At 38.7% G+C, this 16,143-nt stretch overlaps 1 pseudogene; it reads left to right on the top strand.

Moving 5' to 3' along the window:
• Positions 1 to 8,665: 8,665 nt before the first annotated feature.
• Positions 8,666 to 14,135, top strand: LOC112910910 (olfactory receptor 56B4-like; annotated as a pseudogene).
• The last annotated feature ends 2,008 nt before the right edge of the window (positions 14,136 to 16,143 follow it).

The following is a 16,143-nucleotide window of genomic DNA, read 5'->3' as shown; positions in this document are numbered from 1 at the left end:
GAAATTGCCAAATATCCTAACATCTGGAAACTCCCTTAATATGGAGAGACAATACTCCTCCAAATTTCACTTCACTGCCAGATTACAGAATAAATGGTCCCTGAAAACTCCAACATTGATTAGGTTCTTCCTTGAATTATTCCGCAATCATTTCACAGTTTATATCTTATTTCTCTCCCCAGTATCTCAATCCTGTATCTCCCTCTCCTTCAATGCAGTGGTATACAGAGGTAGACACAAAGTTCAGAGTTGTGGTGACCTGGAAAAAAAAAAAAACAGAAGTTCTTGGTAATAGCTATCATGTGAAAGCCAAAGAATTCTAAATCATGCCAAATTAATGAGAACAAAAGAAAAAATGGCAGATATTCCCTCCAGTCCCATTTCTCATGTATCCACAAAAAGTGTACAAAATTATTCATCTCTGCAATACATCCTGTGCTCAAAATCATTGTTTTGTAGGTTAGAAAACTGAAATCTAAAAAGAAGTAAATGTCCAAGGGTCACAGATCTATTTAGTGATAGAATCAGACAAGAGCTTACATCAACGGATCCCTGATCCCTGGTCTAAGCAGTCATCACCCTCTCTGTGTGTTAGCAGAGACTACTGCAGGGTCAAGGAAAAACATCCAGGGCTGGTGGCCAAGGCTGGGCAGTAGAGGAATCAAATAGCAGGGTAGATAAGGAATAATTTAAGGAGTACAGGTCTCCCCAATATCCCTCAATACCTCCAGTGCCCCAATGCTCTCATGTGAAAGAAAAACACAGGAATACAGAGAGACCTGGGTCTAGGGTCTGTGAGGGCTTTGGAGCATAAGATAAGTGATTCACATTCCAGGCAGAGAAGATGCATCTGGGTTGATCTAACAATTCCAGAGACAGCAATAAGTAGTTTCTAAGCATGACGGAAAGAAGTCAGCCAGGAGCATAATCCAAGAAAAAAGAAACAGCACAGCTTAAAACAGCCAAGAATGTTTTACTTTTCTCTCCAAGAGAAGCTATGTGATTGTTGGCCATACCTTCACCACAGCTGCTAAGAAAACTGCATAACCTCCACAGAAGGCAAGAGAACTGGGAAGATGAGAGATTAAAGTAGACCTATAGTTCTAGTGTCATGGAATAGACTCTGGACCAGGAGTCAAGGTCCTGATTTTCAGTACTATTACTGCCATATGTCAGCTCTGTAACTTGAAGCAAATCATCTATTTCCAAGTCTTAGTTTCCTCTATGTGTAATGAATATACTAAAATCTGTCTCAAAAGATCATTATGAGAATCCAATGAGATACAATATGTGAAAGTCCTTTGTCAAGAGCTGAAAATAGTAATACTATATCCACTGAATTGTAAGAAATGAATAACCCATTTGGAGGAATCTGGTTAAGAGCAACAGAAACTTCAGAGATTCAGAAACAATGCATTTGATTTGACAAGGGATGATATATTCATCCAATGAGTGGGTGTTATATAGTAGTAAACCAAAAACAAATAGTCAAAAATACCATATCCTCTCCAACATTGCTTCCCTCTTTCCTCCCAACCACACGCTGTTCCCCGAAGCACCCCCAGGGAATATTTCAGTGTGTGTTGGTGGTAGGGGAGGAAAGGTCAGATAGTATCAAGAAATGTGGCTCTGATCACCTGAGTGTCTGCTTCAAATTATCCTCAAAGCTGCCCATCCTTAAGCCTCTGCCCACTTTGTGGAATATGACAGTATCTTCAGAACAGTTTAAGAAATAATTACCTCCAACGCCCCTCAGGACCCAACAAATATCCCTCATCATAACCTTGTGCCTCAAGGAAAAGTATGATTCAGTAGGCTCAGCTCCTTTACTTCTATCAGGAAAGAAGGTTAAGGGAAGTAAGAGGTCCTAGAACCAGAATAATCCAGGACACAGAGTGAAGTGCCTCCATAAATGTTTCTCTATGACTCACCCTGTGGGCTTCAAAGAGGAACAGATTTACAAATAGCTTAGTATTGAACCAGGACTAGAAGGATATTTGCCTGCTTGAGAGGAAGTAATTCTCACACACCTGATCTCTCTCTTGCCTGTGTCCATATAACACAAAAGGTCCAAATAGACTTTTAATGATGTACACATCATCAACACTGATGGTATTTCCAATTTCTCCCAGTGATATCAAGACCATGCATTTTCACCCCAGACAGTCTATTAGATTATCCAGATCAGGAAAGGTTGGTGGAAAGTTAATTTGTGGATGAAGCCTATATGTATCTCTCCTCCTTGGGCCTACCCTTAGCCATTACTCACCAAAGAGCTGCACTGTTTAAACTACAAAAGGATGAGAAGAAGTTAAGCTACCAGTCAAGTTCCAAGAATAGGGTATTTAATGGGCACCTTTCCAGGCATTGCCTGTAGGGATCCAAAATGAAGCTCCCACCACCCAGACACCAATTAGTACTTCTGCCTCTTCTTCAAACAAAGGTTTAACAAGATCTCTCTTACTGGGACCCCTGGGAAGAGCTGCAGCAGGGAATATTTTGAACAGTGTACTCCAGGGTACCATGCCCAGAGACAGCCAAAATCTTGCAGCCAGAAGCAAGGTAAAGTTTCCTACCATTGGGAGTAGGACCAACTGATGTGATGGCCAAGCAAGATCTGATCTAGGATGAGTGAGGAAGAAAGCAGGGATGAGGAGGGCCAACACTAGGATCAACATACAACATTACGTAAATGATTCTCCCCCGACCATTCTATAGGTGGAACCATGAGAGAAAGAATGGATTAATAAGTAAAAGACTTTATGAGAAAATAGAACCTGGCCAGGGAATAAGAGTGAAGACAAAGTCAAATACCTGAACTCAAAATGATAGGTATAAGAATAGGCCAAGTCTTGTAGATATTACCATCTATACACTATCTCACCTTAAGTGAAATTACCTACAACTCGGTCCCTTCTTAACCAATCCCTCTACATTTGACTCTCATATCAGCCACCAAAATCACTCCTGGAAATGGTACTAGGTTAATCTATGGGAGAATATTCAAGAGTATGAAGGATCTGGATTGAGAAGGATTCAATAGATTAAGAGGTATTTTAAAAATTGAATGTGTACAGTTTACACAAGAGAACACTTGTGGTGGCGTGCAAGATTTTTCATGTGTTCATCAAGTCTGGGAAGAAACTCCCTGTGAGGGGAAAAGTTATTTTTTATGGAGCCAAAGTAAAAAACAAGAACAAATTCATGCAATTTTATAGTTCAGGACTCAGCGAGACTTGTTTATCTGCAAATGATAATCCCCTATCAGAAAGGCAAAGAGCAACCCAGGCTATCTGGGAAGGGAACAGCACAAGGTTTAATGGGAAGGATCAGTACCCAAAATCAGGTCATCCATTTCTGAGAGCCATACTTTAAGGGTACTGACCCAGTTCCAGAAAGAAGAGGACATAGTAGAGGTCGTTTCAGGTAGAGCCAAGATTAGGAACCCTAGCCTAAAGCAGTCAGTTTTCTAACAGAGAAGTCAATATGGAGAATAGTGAGCTTAGAGCAGATGATGCTGTGTTGTCTGAGACTTCAGAGAGAGGTATAATTAAGCAGAAAATACTGGCCCAGAACCCCAGCAGAGGAGGAAGGAGTAGGCAGAACAAGTAGCAAGAGCAATACAAAGCCCAGTTTAAAAGGCAATGGTAACAGACATAGAAATTCAGGCCCAGAAAATAAAGAAAAGTCTCATAACTAGAACTCTAGATTAGTGTGACTATTGATTGGCTGACTAACACTCTGGACCTTCACCTAAAGTCAGAAATTGTGTAAAATATTGAAAGGTGGAATTGGCCAAAGCTCCAAAAATAGTCACAAGTACTGGGATCAATAATTTGTATTGAAAATATATATTTCCTGAGCTCCTCTTAGGGTTGTGGAAAGAAATTCAGAGATTTTAAATGAGGTCAAGTGGAAGATACACATCAAACTAAGGCGAAGTACCACCAAAGGTAAAGCAGAGGCATTCGGCCACACCATGGAGAGATTAGAACACCCAGGAGAGAGAGCATCTAATTATACCTGTGGGGATCAGGCAAGGCTTCACAAAAAAGGAAACATTAAAGAGGGAAGTTGAAGAGTAGAATAGAATATTCCAGAATGACTCATTAGTACTAAAAAGGACTCCAAACTCACAAAGTATGAAATTCTGGATGAAAGGCTAAGAGAGCAATATTGAGGGAGCAGTGCAGAGGGATGAGGTTTGAGAGGAAGGTTGACCCTGACTGTAGCAGGTTTTGAGTACTCTGCCCCACAGCCCTACATGGTAATAAGAGGACAGTGGCACAGATTGATTCACACTTTAATACGTTTCTTTCACAGACTTCTGGACATAAAATGATGTGATATCAGAGTGGGTGAGAATTGGTGAAAATCTGGAAGAAAGCATTGGCAATGGGGTAATTTGGAGGAAACTGAACTAAGTCTTTATGGCAAATTCTATTAAACTCTTACAAAAGAAATCTTGGCAATCCTTACAATAGAAATAACAATGCAGGGTTGGAGAAGATGGAGGAGGAGTAGAGGCCTCAACTCATTCGATCCCACCAACTTACCTAGATAACTTTCAACCAGTTTCAACCAGTTCTGTTCTACAGTTCTGGTCTCTACTTCATTGAGTTCTGCTCAAGTCTTTATGAACTCTCTTCTTCTGCTGGTGTAGGTTTTATTTGCTGTTCTTTCTCCAGTTCATTTACCTGTAAGTTTAGCTGGTGTATTTGAGTTTTTTTCCAATTTTTTGAGGGACGCTTGTATTGTGATGTATTTCCCTCTTAGGACTACTTTTGCTGTATCCCAAAGATTTTAAATGGTTGTATCTTCATTTTTATTAGTTTCCATGAATCTTTTTAATTCTCTAACTTACTGGTTGACCCATTCATCTTTTAGTAGGATGCTCTTTAACCTCCACGTGTTTGAGTTTCTTCCAAATATCTTCTTGTGATTGAGTTCAAGTTTCAAAGCACTATGGTCTGAAAATATGCAGGGGACAATCCCAATCTTTTGGTTTCAGTTGATAGCTGATTTGTGACCCAGTATGTGGTCTATTCTGGAGATAGTTCCATGTGTACTTGAGAATAATGTATATTCAGTTGCGTTCAGATGCAAAGTTCTGTATATATCTGTGAAATCCATCTGGTCCAGTGTATCATTTAAAGCTCTTATTTCTTTGGTGATGTTGTGCTTAGAATATCTGTCATTTGCAGAAAGTGCCGTGTTGAAGTCTCCTACTCCTAGTATATTATTATCTAAATTTGTCTTTACTCTGGTGAATTGATTGATATACTTGGCAGCTCCCACATTCGGGGCATAAATATTCATGATTGTTAGGTCCTCTTGTTGGATAGACCCTTTAAGTCTGATATAGCATCCCTCTTCATCTCTTACTACAGTCTTTGGGATAAACTTAAATTTATCTGATATGAGGATTGCTACCCTAGCTTTCTTTTGAGGACCATTTGAGTGGTAAATGGTTCTCCACCCCTCATCATTAGGACCTCCAGTTTAGGAGTTCCTTGTAATTAGGATTGCATCTCATTTAATTGACTTTTAATTTCAGCCTGATTATATCTAATTTCTGCAATCATGAAGTTTGTTGAATCCTTTATGCTTTTTTTCCAGAGCCACTTGTAGCTTTATAATTGTGCTTCTGAACTGGCTTTCTGACATTGAATTGTAATCCAAAATTCTATAATTACTGTGGCAGAGAGTACAGTTTCTGATTCTTTCTTTTGTGGTGAGTTCTTCTTTCTAATCATTTTGCTCTGTGAAGAGTGACTGTATGAGTTGCCTGCACAAAAATATCAACCACAACCTAAGTAAATTTTCCCAGATGTTTCTGCCGAGGTCAGAGACCAGAAATTGAAAACAAAGACCAGAACAAAATAAAACAAAAGGACCACTAAAGTGAAAAATAAATTTTTAAAGATTTTATTTCTTTATTCATGAGAGACACAGAGAGAGAGAGAGAGAGAGAGAGAGAGAGAGGCAGAGACACAGGCAGAGGAGAAGCAGACTCCATGCAGAGAGCCCCATGTGGGACTTGATCCTGGGTCTCTAGGATCTCGCCCTTAGCTGAAGGTGGCTCTAAACCACTGAGCCACCTGGGCTTCCCGAAAAACAAATTTTAAAATAAAGTAGTAAAAAATAAAAGGCCAAGAATCCCAAAGGAAAAAAAAAAGAAGAATAAAAGAGAGAGGAAACAAAAGGGTATGACTGGGAGAAGTTGGTGGTGATGAAGTTGTAGTAGAGGGAGAATGTAGTTTACCTGAGTGGTTCTAGAGGGTGATCCTCTTCTTTCTGAGTATATTAAGTTCTGTATGTTAGAAGATGCTTAGTCCCAAATTTATATAAACCAGAAATACTTGTAGAGGGCCCCAACATTGACCACCAAAACATAATGAGATAAAATAGGGGGGCAGAATGGGAATGAGGAATTTCACAGAATTCCTCAGCATGGTATACCACTTGGTTCTGGGTGTATACTGGTCATGTTTTAGAAGGTATTAACTTCTGCCATTGTAAAACAAAATAAGGCAGAGAAAACAAAAAGCAAACAAAAATATATATATATCTTTTATATCTCCCAAAATTAAGTTGAGTATGTTGAAGGGAATCTAGAAGTGGAAAATATATCTAGGACCTGTCATTGTAGAAATATGAAAGTCAAAGAGGAAGAATCTTAAAAATGAAGAGGTGGTAAAATATTGTAGTTAAGGTGGGAAAAGAGAAAAAATTGGAAATTTATAGTATGATATAAAAACGAGTTGTACTGGAAAAACGAAGAAAAAAAATAGGAGGGGTTTCCTCTGATTCTATATACTGTAAATCCTCGACTTCCCCTGGAGCTTTCCAGCGCTGCTGGACCAAGAACTTGCTCTTCCCCTGACCTTCCAGCTGGTCTTCTGCCAGGTGCCAGGCTAAGTGGGAGCTGTTTACCCTGTGAGGCCTCTGTTCCCTGGCAGCCTGGCTCAGTCCCAGGCACAGGGTGACACCAGGAGGAACAACAGCACTGGCAGTAGCCAGGTCTCCACCATGGAGTCAGCTCCCGCAGTCACTCCCGCAGTCTCCCAGTCCACGCTGGCCTGGATGCTCCGGGGCCACGGGGGCGCCGATCTGCACAGCTTGGGTGAGCCCGGCAGCAGGAGCGTCCTTGCTGTCCTGTGCCCTCCCCGCCCGCCTGCCCCAGGGAAGCGCAGGATACTGGGCTGTGTCCCCTGCACCCTGGGGTCCGGGGCCTGAGCTCCTGGAATCACGCTCCCGGCCCGGCCCCCGAAGGCAGCAGGCTGCAGCCCCCTCCCGGAGCACCCCCCGAGCTGCTCCCAAGGCCCCGCCGGGCGCTCCAGCCCTTTACCCGCTGGGCCCGAGGTGTGGGGCGCTCTCCCCCAGGGCGCGCTTCCTCTGTTGGTGACCCCGGGGACCTGGGGACTCCTCTGCCCCTCCAGCGGTTCTGCCTGAGTTCCCTGCAAGCGCCTTTCCCTCCGGGAAGAATCCGGTGCAGATTTTTAAAGTTCCTGCTTCTCCAGGGCGGGGCTTTCCTGCCTCGGAGGCTCTGGCCAACCCGGCCTTAGCCCGGCTCCTCCCGGGTCCCCTCCCCCACTTGGTTCTTCCCCACCCCACCCCACCCCACCCCCCGCCTTCCTACCTTGTTAGAAGCAAACTCCTCTCTGTAGCATTCCAGCTGCTCTCTTTAAATCTCAGGCCGAATTCGTAGGTGTTCAGGATGGTTTGAAAGTTATCTAGGTAAATTGGTGGGGCCCGGTGACTTGGGGACCCTACTCCTCCACCATCTTGCCCCTGTTGGAGAGTTGATTAAAGTAGTTGGATTTGATGCTGATATTTTTACTATATATTATTATACATAACTGAGTACAGAGTATGGTGTTATAGCAACAGAAAGAAAAAAAGATTCAATATATTTATTGAACTTCTATGATCAGCCAGCTACCCTGAGAGAATTGAGGAATAAAATAATGGATTAATTAGGCACAGCCCTGCTCTCACAGAGCTTAAAGTAATGGAGAAAAGAGGCATATAATTCCAATTATAATTCTATCCAAAGATTGATAAAAGGGGAAGTTTTGGACATTATGGTTGTACACAGGAGTGGGATCCAAAAAGACTTGGAAAATCAGGGAAGGATTCTTAGAAGTGATACCTAGGTGCAAAGCAAAAGATTAGTAGAAGTTACTCACATGAACAAAAAAGGGCTCATGAAGAAAAAAAAAAAAAATCAATAAGAGAAAGGATAAGAACCATATGATCATTTCACTAAATGCATAAAAAGCATTTGACAAAGTCCAAAATCAATTCATGATAAAACCCCTTAACAAAGTAGGTCTGGGGAGTCCAAATGTCCTTCAGTTAACGAATGGATAAAGAAAATGTGACATAGATAGATAGATAAATAGATAGATATAAAATTAAAAAGCTATAAAAAAGAATATATATATGAGTAATATACAATGGAAAATTATTCAGCCATAAAAAAGAATGAAATCTTGCCATTTGTAGGTGACATGGATGGAGCTAGAGTATTATGCTAAGCAAAATAAGTCAGAGAAAGACAAATACCACATGATTTCAGTTAGATGTGGAATTTAAGAAACAAAAGGGGAAAAAAAGAGAGACATCAAGAAACAGACTCTTGATTATGGAGAACGAACAAATGGTAATTGGACAGGAGGTGAGTAGGGGGATGGATTAAATAGGTGATGGGGAGTAAGGAGTGCAGTTGTCATGAGTGCCAGGTGATATATGAAAGTGTTGAATTACTATATCGTACACCTTAAATTAATAAAATACTATATGTTAACTATCTGGAATTAAAATAAAACTTAAAATTAAAAAAAAAAAACAAGTAAATAGCTAACTTTAAAATTAAAAAAAGAAAATTTAAAGGCAGAGTGACCACCTAATAGGCCTTTCCATGGGACTGGGGGCTGAGTACTTCTATTACTTGAGCCAAGCTTGACATACCTCTAAGAGCTTTGGGGGCCATTTGGGGCTATGGCAAAAAGACACCATGCCTTGTTGTACACAGGAACAAAGATTACAGAGAGCCTCATGGAGGACCTAGAGAGTAGCCAAGAAGGTCTATGGCAAGTCTGGGCTCCAATCTGTGAAATAGCCTAGGCCCCAAGGGAGAGGAGAAGTTATACTCTCAGCAACAAAAGCATAAAAGACAGATGTAGCCAAGAGAATAGAAGCAGCTATGGAAGGCAGTTCCATTAGGGGAGGATCTCTACAGGACCTCATAGCAGGAAATAACCAGGGGCCAAGGGAAAGAAGAAGGGGGCCACTTTCTTGCTCTGTGTTTCTAGCTCTGGGTTCTGGTTGCCCTGCCTCTCTTTTTCCCCATTCTTGGCTTTCTCACTTTGCTTTTTTCTTTTGATCCTCCTGAATTTGGCCTTCTTTTTCTTTAAGATCTTTCCTACAGAGACAAAAGTCTGAGATATGGAAAACAAGGGACAAACATGACACTGAGTGAGTAGAAACCCCTGCCTAACAAAAGTGTAACCAAAGGCTACCTCTCAGAGCCTGACCGAGATATGCTATCAAAGCTGAAAGAATGGTGCCAGCAGGAGATCCTTGCATTTAAATTATGGATCCAAGATCCTGAAAAGAGATAGGATTGAATTTGCCCATTTCTGATTTTTTTTTTTAAATCAAGAACTAGAAATAAACATCAAATCACCAAAACTAATAGAGACCATTCATCAGAAAACCATTAGCCAGTGACACTGAAGGGAAAGTTCTAGACATTCTACTTCAAGTCCAGACTTAGACACAGATGTTGACTATTGCTGTTTCCTTGTTTAGAAACCTATAAATAGAAACCTATAAATTGTTTAGAAACCTATAAATATTTTAATATGATGCAAAATAAAAAGTTACAATAGGGGCAGCCTGGGTGGCTCAGCGGTTTAGCACCGCCTTCGGCCCAGGGCCTGATCTTGGAGATCCAGGATGGAGTCCCACATCAGGTTCCCTGCATGGAGCCTGCTTCTCCCTCTGCCTGTGTCTCTGCCTCTCTCTCTCTCTCTTTCTCTCTCTCCCTCCCTCTTTCTCTCTCTCTCTGTTTCTCATGAATAAATAAATAAAATCTTTAAAAAAAACTTACAATAGTCAAACTTACCTAATGGTAAGGATATATATTCTTCTATTCAAAAAAATGTGAAATGGAAAAATTTACTAAAAAACCATTAGCTTCGGAAAGCAATAGTGTAAAAGAACTATATTTTGAAAAGTATCTTAAAAAATAATAGTCATCAGAAGGTTTCTTAGGTAACTGTAGCCAATTAGGAAATAACAAAGGGAGACAAAAGTAATAATAATAGAAAAAATTCCAAAACTATCTATGACAAAAAGGAAAAACAGATTTCTGACTGGAAAGAGTCAATGAGTAAAGATGTGAATTCCTCTATAATTAATTTGTACTTTTAAATATAATATTCCCAAAAAAATCATTTAAATTCATATTACTTTAAAGCATTTTTTGAAGTAATACTAAGGGGATGCCTGAGTGGCTCAGTGGTTTAGAGTCTGCCTTCAGCCCAGGGTGTGATCCAGGAGTCCTGGGATCAAGTCCCACATCGGGCTCCCTGCATGGAGCCTATTTCTCCCTCTGCCTATGTCTCTGCCTCTCTTTCTCTGTCTCTCTCTGTCTTTCATGAATAAATAAAATCTTTTTTTAAAAAAATGAAGAAATACTAAGAATCTCCCCTACCATGTGGTAAATACGTTATTCAATTGGTAGTGACACTAAAAACAGAAAAGACTGTCCTGGGAGGCAGTGTTCTTCAAATATATGTTGGAATTTAATATATGACCAAAAAAGGGCATTCAGAACAATGGGAAGAAAGAAGCCTCATTTACTGAATAGTGCTGAAACAATGGTTTAACTATAAGTGGGGAGAAATTAATTTAGATACTTTTTCACTACATGTGAAATTTCCAATTCTTTTTTTTTAATTATTTATTTTAGAGAGAGAAAGAACAGGGAAGAGGGGCAGAAAGAAAGGGAGACAGAAACTCAAGCAGACTCCCCACTGAGCATGGAGCCTGACACAGGGCTCAATCTCACAACCCTGTGGTCAAACCGGAGCCAAAACCAAGAATTAGACACTCAATCGACTATGCTATCCAGGTATCTTTGAAATTTCCAATTCTTTTAAAAATTAAATTTTCATAAAGAATATGCTAGTGAATGTTTATTAAAATACTAGATTTTACATTATTAAGAGTCTAAAAGTCACAAAAAATACAAAAAGTACAGTTGTTATGACCACATAAAAGTTTCTGTATACATGTGTATGAAATCATTTTTTAGAAAAGATAGAGCATAATGGAAAATGAATTGGAGGAAATATTTCCAGAAAATTCAAGAGAGGTATATATCTTCTCTTAAGGTATATCCTTAAGATATTATGAAATCAAAAAAAAAAAAAAAGATATAATGAAATCCATACAAATTAATAAGGTTGTACTGTGAGACTCCCACTGAGTATTAAATGAAATAATGTTTTTCAAGTGCTATGAGATATGTTGCACAGAAAAACAAAAGAGAAAATCAGTGAGGAAGCACATAAGTGGAAAATAAATCTTTGAAAATGTCAAAGTTAAAAAAAAAAAAGAAAATGTCAAAGGTCACTCAATAGTGAAGTGAAAACTGAACCAAAATTGAAATATCAACTTTTACTTACTCTATTAATAATTTTTTAAGTTAAAATTCTTAATTTGGGTTGTGATGAAATGGATGGATATGGTGAAATAAACACAGTCCTGAGCAAACTATGGTTCTATACACAGATACAGTGTATCTATGAAGCAAAATTACAGTACACATCAAGAGCATTAAAATACCCATATTCTCACACAGGGGCAAAATAACTTCTTGAAAAACAATTTGGCAATATCAATCAAAATCTTTCTTTTTCCATTTCACCCCTCACTACATTCTTAGAAATTATCCTATAAATAAACTTATACATATGCATAAAGATAGATGAACAGGTACATTTAGTTCATCAATTTTTTACAGTAACAAAATACTGGGAACAAATTGAATGTCAGAAGTTTTCATTAAACTTGGGTTTAATGAACCCAAGTTTAAACTTGGGTAAATTAAACTTGGGTTTTCATTAAACTTAAACTCCTGACACATGGGTATCAGATACCCATGTGTCAGGAAATCATGCACGTAATAGTGAGGCATATCTAGTTTGTGATATGGAGTAGTCTCCAAGATAATTAAGAAAGTAAAGGAAAGGAAACAAAGGATAAAGGATATAATTAGTATGCTAACATTTACTTTTGCCTTTTATGAGAAAACGTATGTATATTCTTGTTCATGCAAAAACGATCTCTGGAAGGACTCCTAAGAAACTAAGTTACTGGCTGCCTCTGGTAAAAAGGAAGAGATTGGGGAGACCCAAGCACAGAATTCTTCTGCCCATTGTTTACATTTTTTTATTTTATTTGAATTTTAATCGTATACATGTATGACACTTAAAAACAAAATACTACTGAAAATAAAATTTTAAGATGGCTATGGTTTTTGTATGTATCACTTTTATATCATTTTTAACATTCTACTTAAAGGAAATAGTCTGAAAATAAGATAGTGATGAGTAAATTATGGAACAGCCAAATATAGAAAGAAAGCAGTCATCAAAGTTAAGATTCTACATTGCTTTTAATGATACTGGAAAGTTTATTTATTCATCCATGTTATAAATTTTTACTGAGTACCTATTTTACGTTCTAGAACACACTACTAAAATACAAAGGCAAGATACAACATTATCCTCATATAATAATATAAACTGCCTAAATAGAAAATAGAAAAATGGAAGGAAACCAAATATTAATATTTGTTATCTGTTAGTAAAAAGATTATTCTTGATATGTATATTTGAACATGTTTATTAGACACATAAGTGGTAATGATAAATGGTTATTCCAGTTTTTATGTTTAGAACAAATTTTGGCTTGTTTTATTCCTCCTCTGTGGAATATATTTCCAGGAGCAAAAAAAAGTTGAGGGCTATTCACACATAAAATAAACTGGATCATTGGTAGGAGTCTGCATTATGAGGATCCTGAGCTGAACTTTCAAATGCAACCTTCTTCCTATTTCAGTTTTATGGACAGACACTAAGAACAGGGCATCTGTATCATGGATCCTTCCACTACTGTACCAACAGTTGCAGCCTCCAGATTTCCCAGTTCATCCTCCTGGGGCTCCCAGGCATTCATGAGTGGCAGCAATGGCTCTCTCTGCCCCTGACTCTGCTCTGCATCTTAGTTCTTGGTGCCAGTCTCCTCATCGTGATCACCATCCAACATGAGGCCATGCTGCAAGTGCCTATGTACCACTTTCTGGGCATACTGGCAGTTGTGGACATGGGCCTGGCCACCATGATCATGCCAAAAATCCTGACTATCTTCTAGTTTAATGCCAAGGCCATCAGCCTCCCTGAGTGCTTTGCTCAGATTTATGCCATCCACTGCTTCTTGTGCACAGAATCCCGTACCTTTCTCTGCCTGGCAGAGGACAGATATGCAGCCAATTGTCACCCACTTCGATACCCTTCCATAGTCACTGAAGCTTTTGTGATCAAAGCCACAGGATTTATAGTGCTCAGGAATGGCCTGTTTACTATCCCAATGCCTATACTGGCTTCCCAGTCATGTTATTGATCCAAGAATAAAATTGACCACTGCCTGTGCTCTCGTTTGAGAGTCACCAGTCTGACCAGTGATGACATCACTGTGAATAAATTTTACCAACTGATCTTAACATGAATCCTGATTGGGAGTGATAAGACTCTGGCTTTTTCTTCCTACGTGTTAATCCTTCGCTCTGTGCTGAGGTTGAACTCACCAGAAGCAATGTCAAAGGCTCTCGGTATCCATAGCTCCCACTTCATCCTCATCCTCTTCTACACAGGTATCATTGTGCTGTCACACACCTTGCAGAGAAAAAGATTCCCCTAAAACCTGTGCTCCTTAATGTGCTGCACAATGTTATCCCCCCTGCATTCAATCCCATGGTCTATGCACTCAGGATGCAGGAGCTCAGATTGGGCTTCCAGACACTGCTTGGGCTGAGTGAAAATATGCCCACTAAGTAACTCCAGCTTTAGAAGGCCATTAAGGAGTGAGGAAAGAACAGAGATTTTAGATTCACTAGACCTGGGTTATAATCTGCCTTTATCTCTCACTAGGAAAAAAAAAAATGGCCACTAAAATCATGAAAACTGTCAGTCTCACTGATCAAAATAGGCATATGAAAATTATAATGAAATTTCCTGTTACTAAAATAAGTAAGAACAGAAAAGTGAAATGTTGCTGACCACAGATGCTATTCTGAGATTAATACTGTTATACACAGCTGATAGGAACATAAAGTGACCCAAATGTACCAAAAAGAAATTTGAAAAAATATACTGAAATGTTCATAAATGTTCATATTCTTTTCTCCAGTAATCCTGTTTTTAGAAAAATATCCAAAAGAAATAGTCTGAATGTATGCAAAAATTTATTCAAAAAATTCATTAATAGTAATAGAAAATGAAGACTTTAAAACTGTTTACATGAATTGACTGTAACATACATATTTGTGCATTTTTCATGTCATTTCCATAATAAGGAAAATAAATTTATTTTTAAAAGACAGGAAAAAAGTTTTATTTTTGTACCAGATAATCTTAATAATAATAACAATAATAATAATAATAATAATAATTAATGGTTAACAAGTACTAAGTACTTTTCATAGGCCAGATAACTGAGATCCACACAAACACACACACACACACACACACACACACACACAAAACCTGATTTAATACAATAACCCTGTGAGGTGCATATAATATTATGCTAAAGGATATAGGGCACTGGGAGTTACAAAACTTGCCCCACTAGCATAGTTTTCAAGTAGGGTATCTGAGATTCTATTCCTTGGAAGTCTGACTGCATAAACTTTGCACTATTCTCCCTCTTATTCTTGCTCTGTTCCAGAATTTCCACATGATCTTGAGCAACTTGTAAAGTCTCCCTCTGTTTCAATTCTTCAAGTTGAAAGTGCTAATAATCATAACATTTTGCTAAATCAAGTCACAGCATGCCATAACAAGCAAAAGAGATAATAAAGAAAACAGGCTTTGAGATATAATATGGAAAAACTTATCTAATTCTGTGGCAAAGTTTTCTTTCTAGGAAAGGAAGAAAATAGTCCTAAAAAAATGCCCTAGAAAATTAGCTCCAAATAACCAATAAATTAAATCTAAATTAAATTTTATCATTTGCACATCTAACAAAAATGTGTATTTTTAAGTATAAGAACTCAGATCCATGTTCATTTTGTACCTTCTCTGACCCTGGGACAGGAATTCTGCACATGATAGTTACTTAATAGTTGATTGATGATGTAGTTGGTCAGAGGTATAAGATAGTCTGCTGACCTATGTATCAAATATCCTGGACCATGGTATGAAGAATGACTTCAGAAAGTTTTCACAAGTCCACCTTGAAGAATAACTTCTTAGATGACAACTCAGGACTGAAACAATACCATGAGTTCATCCTACCAGGGAAGTGAGCAGCATGGGGCAGCACAGCAGATGTGCAAGAAGTCAGTCCATAATGTGAAATGAGCCATCCTAAGAGTAACGATTGGAAATTTACCCATGAGCAGAGACTATAAACTTTCTCCAAAAGGAGCTATTACCTCACCCTTGACCAACAATGACCAATGATTCAGATGTGAAGCAATCCTCCAGTAAGAGAAGGTATGCAAGAGTCACTGAAAAGGGCTTCAACTTAAGCCAACCTCCACTGTTTGTAACCCGAATGAGTAGAGTAAAAACAACAGCTAATCTTGAAGAGTTCTTTACAGTTTGCAGAACACTTTCCCAAAATGGATCAACTAATTTCATTCAGTCTTCATAGCAGCCCTCTTAGTTAGGAAGCATTACTATTATCCCTTTTTCACAAAGAAATAGGCACTCATATTGAATTATTTTACAAGTTAATCAGCTGGTAAATAGTAATCTTGAACCATCCTCAAAGTTGCCTCCAAGCTTTCATTCACACATTTTTTTTCATCTATTTATTCATTCATTCAAAAGCACACAG

This window comes from Vulpes vulpes, chromosome 11 (assembly GCF_048418805.1).
Source record: "Vulpes vulpes isolate BD-2025 chromosome 11, VulVul3, whole genome shotgun sequence".
Taxonomy (NCBI): Eukaryota; Metazoa; Chordata; class Mammalia; order Carnivora; family Canidae; genus Vulpes; species Vulpes vulpes.
Note: the sequence above shows the minus strand (reverse complement) of the source record. Positions and strands in the feature narration are given on the sequence as shown.